Below are 6,644 nucleotides of genomic sequence, written 5' to 3' on the forward strand. Positions count from 1 at the left end.
CGATAGTTCTAATTCCACACTTATTTCGGTTAGCCGGCGCGATTAATTTTAGAAAGGACTATTCATCCCCCTCTAGTCCGCCATCTCGACCCTTCAGAAGGCTAGAGCCAGACCTACGCTGGCGGACTCCGTCCACGACATCGGAGCACTAACGCCATAACGCAAGGCAGCCGACGCCAGATCCGATACGGGTGGTCACGGGTCAGGCTGCCGATTGACGAGCTATAGCAGAGCCTAGGGATACCGGTGCTGGTGCCTATGCCCATGCTGGCTATGGGAGCACAGCCGTGCCGCCACGAGAGAGAGAGCAGCCGTGCCAGATCTGGCCTAGACGAGGGACGACCGGAATGTAGCGTCGAGCCCATTTCCCGCATGGACCTTCACCTACGGCGACGGCACCACAAAGTCCACAACCGCTGGCTCCCGTGGCGGATCTGGGCAGGGGCTCAACTGTAGGCAGAACGAGTGTGGCATCCAAAACTGGAGCCGGCCAAAGCAGAACCCGCTGCCGACCGAAGGGAATCTTGGGGAGGGCGGGAGAGAGGGGGAAGAAAGGAAGCAGGAGGGGGGAGCAGCTGCAGCGGCCCGCCTTTTTGAGCATACCCCACCACGAGCCGCTACCGTAGCTCGCTCGCTGGAGGGAGCAGCGGTGATGACCTGAAGGGCTGCTTGGTGAGGTCCTTGCCGGCGGCAGGAGGTTGCCTACCCCCCCCCCCCTCCCCGTGCCGCCTCACGAGACGACGTGGGGGTCTCCGTGTCTTTTTGTATTTTTCGCCGCTGCACTCTTGTTGCCGTGGGCATGGAGTACTGCTCTCACTAGACCTGAGAATTGAGATAGCCCCTTAGAAGTGGTGATGAGAAAGGAGAGAAAGAAACGCGGGGAGGTGAGGCTAGGGCTGGGAAGGGGGAGGGGGTGTCATCTGGGAAAATGACGAGTATCTCGAATTTCTCTTCGCATTGAAATACATAAATATTTGAACACGTTCAATGTGCATTCATCGTCAGATGGACTACGGGTTGATTGTTCAAACAAAAAAAGGAGTTTTCTTCAAAATAACCTAGGCCACGCGCCCGTGCAGGAAGGAGACACCAGTGCTGCAAATTCTCTTTTGCAAGCAGAACTTAGTGAATTTTAATAAACCTAATACAACCTTGTATTGTGTTTTAGTTCGTGCTTCACATGATGTGTTACAAAGTTTCACTTGATGGTTCTCATTTTATTTTCCCTAACGAAATTTATGCTACTATAGCATGGAATTGGGCATACACAAGTTATATATGTAATCAGCAATTGTTGAACGAAATCCATATAGCTTCGGCCAAAGCCAGAAAAATTAAGGTACAAGAGCAGTTCGGACTGAACCCTAAACACACCATTCTGCTTCACACAAGTTATAGAACGCTGCAGATAGGGAGGCGCCAGCCCACCAGGTTGCCAAATCCATAATCTTTCATGTGATGCCAATACCAGAACACTGCTCGTAAGTCATGGACTCATGATTTCTTGCAATCTTCAAAACCAGACGGTTGCTCCACATAAACTAATTCATTGATGACTCCATTTAAGAATGCGCTCTTCATAAATATTTGATACAACTTGATGTTGTGAGAGCAAGCATATGCCAATAGGATCTTTGGGGAGCCGGACACTATAGTCATGCACTCATGCACCCTGTAGCTCCTCCAGTGTGATTCTACTGAAATCTCCAGGGGAGGAACTAGAAGACTGACGATAAGTAAGGGGCTGATACACCTCCTGCATTGTTGGCCTTGCTTGAGGAGAAACTTGGAGGCAAGAAAATGCTGTCTTCATGAGAAGAACTATGTCTTCCTCTTCAGTTATTGTTGGTAGTGAAGATCGTTGGTCCAGGATTTCTTTAAGGAGCATATTTTTCTCCAGTGATGATGACGCAAGGTCATGCAAAAGATTTTCTGGATGCCTCCCCATCACCACCTCCAAGACAATCACGCCAAAGCTATAGACGTCACATTTTCTCGGTCACAACAGAGGTGTAGGATAGCTCTGCACAACAACAGAACACTCAAATAATTAGGAATCACTCTACAGATAGTCATATATAATTCTAGATTGATAAAGAGAAAATATGTACCTGGAGCCATATAACCATATGTCCCAGCTACCGCGCTCCAGTTTGATGAATCAGGTTTCAAAAGCCTCGCTGTACCAAAATCTGAGACATAAGCCTTGAAACTAGTGTTGAGCAAGATATTGTTGCTTGTGATATCTCGATGGATTATTGGTGGCTTACATTCATTGTGCAAATAAGCTATCGCTTGAGCTACGTCTTGCACAAGAGCAGTTCTCTTCTGCCAATCAAATTCCTTGACTAGCTCCTCATTCTGTAATATCCTATGGAGGCTTCCCTGCTCAATATAATCGTAGATAAGAAACCTATACTCTGGATGGTTGCAGAACCCATAAAGTTTGACAATATTGCGCTGTCGGATTTGTGATAAGATTTCCATTTCACTACGAAATCTTCTTTCATCATTCGTCTCTTCGTCAGTGGAATGAAGCTTCTTCACAGCAACCAGCTGCCCATCCTGAAGTTGTGCTTTGTACACTTTGCTATATCCTCTGGTTCCAATGATGTACTTATCGTTGAAATTTTCAGTTGCCCTTATGATATCCTCAAATGTTCCATCAAAATTCCAAACACAGAGCTGTTAGTTGATCTCCACCACGGCCTATTGGGCCCTTGCCTCTGCTCCCTGATCGGGGGAGCCCAACCCTAACTGGTTGGTGGGCCCCTGTCGCACAGCACATATATATAGAGGAGTGGGGGAACTGGGCTCGGGTCACGAGGTTGAACGGAGCCGCCACCCACCTACAGAGAAAACCCTAATCCGATCCTAAAGAAGTGCTACCAGCGACGGGATGTGCCCACCGATGACATCGTCGCCCCCTGCAAGTCTACACCGTCCCCTCTGGACCTCCACGGCATCGCCACCTCGCCTCCTCACCACCGTGCCAAGTACCGGCGTCCGCGAGGCTACAGCCAGGCGTGCAGAGGAACCCAGGGCGACGAGCTTTCCTGGATCTACGGTTACAGAGAGGTACATATTCGATCCTAACAATGGTACCAGAGCCAGGTTGCCTCTGTGTAACCCTAACCCTAAACAGGTAAAAGAAGAAAGAAAGAGAGACCGGGGTGGCGGACGTCACTGTCTACCGGTCACCACCGCCACCGCGTGGGGGGAAAGGATGCCGCACCGCCGTTCTCACCGGCGCACGACAAGAAAAGAACAGATCCATGTTCGGATCAGAGAAGAAGGGGAAAGGATCTCAAGAACCCTAACCCTAACCCGTGCAGAAAGCTCGGGGAAGAAGAAAAGGAAGGGCTCTCGGCACTTGAACCCTAACCCTAACTGGGTTAAAGAAAGGAGGAAAAGAAAAGGTTTCGGCCTTAAGATGAACAGAGCCGAAACCCTAACCCTAGAACGAATCCCCATCCCTAACCGGTTGAATCCGAGAAGAAAGAAAGGAAATCCAAAGAAAGAAAAAGAACAGGGGTCGGAACCTGAACTCTAACCCTAGATCCCCATTTCGGATGAACAAGCGAAAAGAAAAGAAAGAAAATCCAACTCAAATCCGAAGGGAAAGATCCAAACCCTAACCAGTTCGGAAAAGTGGAACAAGATCCAAATCGGAGAAAGAGAAAGGGAAGGGGGACGGATCAACCTCGTCGTGCATCGGGATGACCCTTCGCCGGCGCGGAAGAAGAAGACCGAGCCGGGGCGCTGCTCGCCGGGCTTCGGCCAAAGGGGCGCCGCGGCCAGGCCGCTCGACGGTGGCGTGCTCACCCGTTGGGGAGCACGCGCGCCGGCGAGGGGGCCGGCGATGGCGCCGTGGCTGCCTCGCTCCTCCGCTTTGATTTCTCGCTCTCGGTGCCTGGCTGTGGATGCGCTGAGAGGAGAGGAGAACGGCGAAAGAGAAAGCATAGAGAGAGAAGAGGGAGGCGCCAATGAATTAGGGTTTTTCGGGGGAGGGCGCCCGTCGCCCTTTTGATCGGCTCGATCTCACCGCACAGCCGTCGGATTGTTGATCCTCAATGTCTGCAGCTGGATGCAGTCACCTAGTTCGTTGGGGATTGATCCTCCCAGATTATTATCAGATATATCAAGGTAGCCTAAATTACTCAGGTTTCCAAGCTGTGGTGGTATGGATCCGGATAACTGATTCGACGATAGATTCAAGCTGTAGAGGTTTGTTAAGTTGCCGATTTCTGATGGAATCTCACCGCTTAAGCGGTTAGAATCCAGTGTTAGTTCCACCAAGTTTGGCAATTTCCATAGGGATGGAGGTATTGGGCCGGTAAACAAGTTTTCTGATAAATACAACACCTCTAGTTGGGAACAGGAGCTAAAATTCTGCGGGATCTTACCAGAGAGCCTATTGGATGATAAGCTTATCTTCACATGCTGTTGGTACACACCAAACTGTTCAGATATATCTCCTGTGAGCTTGTTCCCGTCAAGTCTCATTCGGACCAAGGTCGTACATGCCTTCAAGCTCCTTGGAATAGGGCCATCAAACATGTTCAAAGGGGCCATAAAAAGTTCTAGTCTGCAATGGGAGTTGTTGCTTAGGTCAAGCTGAACTATGCCTGTGATGTTTTCGAACTCATGAGGAAGGGAACCTGATAACTGTTTAGTGTAGAGGAGAAGATTCTCGATGTTTTGCAAGTTGCCAAAAGTTTTTGGTATTGTGCCAACAAGTTGGTTCTCTTCCAAGGACAAATGCTGCATGTTGCTAAGGTTTCCTAAGCTGGAAGGAATGAAACCAGAGAGCTGGTTGGTAAACATGAAGAGAATTTGGAGATTTGATAGGCGACCTAGTTCAATTGGTATGGGACCTGTGAATCCATTTTTACAGAGACCAAGCTCGCTCAATTTAGTGAGGTTGGATAAAAAGGTTGGGATGGTACCTGTAAGGTGGTTCATGCAGAGATCAAACTGTTGCAAGTTGATGAGTTTGCCTAAACCTGGAGGAATAAAACCTGTAATTTGATTCTTATATAGAAGAAACAAGGTGATCTCAGTGAGATTAGATAAAGAGACAATGTATTTGTGCTAAGATCAAGTTCCTTCAGATTGATGAGCCGGCCTAGTTCTGTGGGTATGGGCCCAGACAGCTCATTTGTGCTAAGATAGAGTTCTTGCAGGTTGACGAGCTTGCCTAGTTCTGTGGGTATGGGTCCAGACATTCATTACCAAACAGATACAAGAAATTCAGCTGGGTTAAATTTCCCACCGGTTAAACTGCTGTTGCTTAGCTGTAGTTGCTGCAGGTTGACAAGCCTACCTATATCGTTTGGAATGGAACCTGAGACCATCGTTTGGTGAATAACAAGCCGTGTTAACGATGTTAGATTGCACAAGGATGCAGGGATAGGGCCTGTGAGGTTGTTAAAGGAGACCTCAAGGAATCTGAGGCTCTGTAGGCCACCAATCTCATAGGGTATATTTCCACTGAAATGGTTGTGGTGCAAGTTTAGATACTGAAGTGAGAATGATGCACTGACATTAGCTGGTATTGGACCATAGAGACTATTGTTATGCAAGTCGATGTGTGTGAGGAAAGGGAGAGCTGAGAAGTTGAGCTCACCAAGCTGGCCACGGATACCGGCATCTGGCAGGGAGATGTTGGTCACAACCCGGCTGGTTGGGCGGCAACTGTGGCGCGTAGACATACATGTGATGCCAGTCCAGTTGCATGGGCTGGTGTTGTCCTGCCAAGAACTCATCATCGGCGGCAAGCTATCAAGGGTAGATTTCCAGTGGAGCAGAGCCATCTTCTGAAATCTGAGCGGTGTGTCCCCATGTGCTTGTGAGAAGAGAAGGCATAGGTATGGCAGGATCAATAGGTGGAGGCACAGCAGAGGCCTTGAGGAAGGTTGCACTTTGTTGGATAGCATTCTCATCTGGTGTTCAGAATATGTGTAGAAGTTGGGCAGGTGTGAAGACATGCTTGGTTGGGAGCCGATGTTTGATGGGCACTTATATGCAGCTTGCCGTGCTAAGTACTGAGAGAGTGAGAATTGAGAGAGGGTAATGAGCGCAAATTGCAATGTCGCAATCAGCACCTGGGAAACCCTCTTTTACTGCAGTACGCAAAAATATAAGTAAGAAACTATTGCAGGACTTCTATTTGATGATTTGATCGAATGATTGGAGACAATCATTATATTCTTGTATCTGGAGACTATTGATTGCCCTCAAACGTGAAAATGATTCCTAAGGTTGATATCAATAGCAAAAAACCTCCCAAAGCTGCCTGGAAATTATATGTGTCCCCAAGGACAGTGGGGGCCTAGGAGTGTTGAACTTGTCTATCCAAAATGAGAGCCTACTGCTTAAGAACCTTCACAAATTTTTCAACAAGCTTGATCTTCCTTGGGTGCATCTGCTCAGGAATTTTCACTATCCAATTAATGGTAGGCTTCCGGTCAATAATAGAAAAGGGTCCTTTTGGTGGAAGGATGTGTCCAAGCTGCTGACTTCCTCTAAGGGTATGACCACTGTTATAGTAAATGATGGTTCTTTCTGCCTTTTTTTTGGCATGACCTTTGGAATGGTAAACTACCAAGCCAAAATTTTCCAGAGCTCTGGTTCTACGCAGA

At 48.3% G+C, this 6,644-nt stretch overlaps 1 pseudogene; it reads right to left on the reverse strand.

Annotated features, from left to right (window-relative positions):
- Nucleotides 1-1,663: 1,663 nt before the first annotated feature.
- On the reverse strand, nucleotides 1,664-5,990 carry LOC136461205 (probable leucine-rich repeat receptor-like protein kinase At1g35710; annotated as a pseudogene).
- Nucleotides 5,991-6,644: the final 654 nt, after the last annotated feature.

Source organism: Miscanthus floridulus, chromosome 1 (assembly GCF_019320115.1).
Source record: "Miscanthus floridulus cultivar M001 chromosome 1, ASM1932011v1, whole genome shotgun sequence".
NCBI classification, from domain to species: Eukaryota; Viridiplantae; Streptophyta; class Magnoliopsida; order Poales; family Poaceae; genus Miscanthus; species Miscanthus floridulus.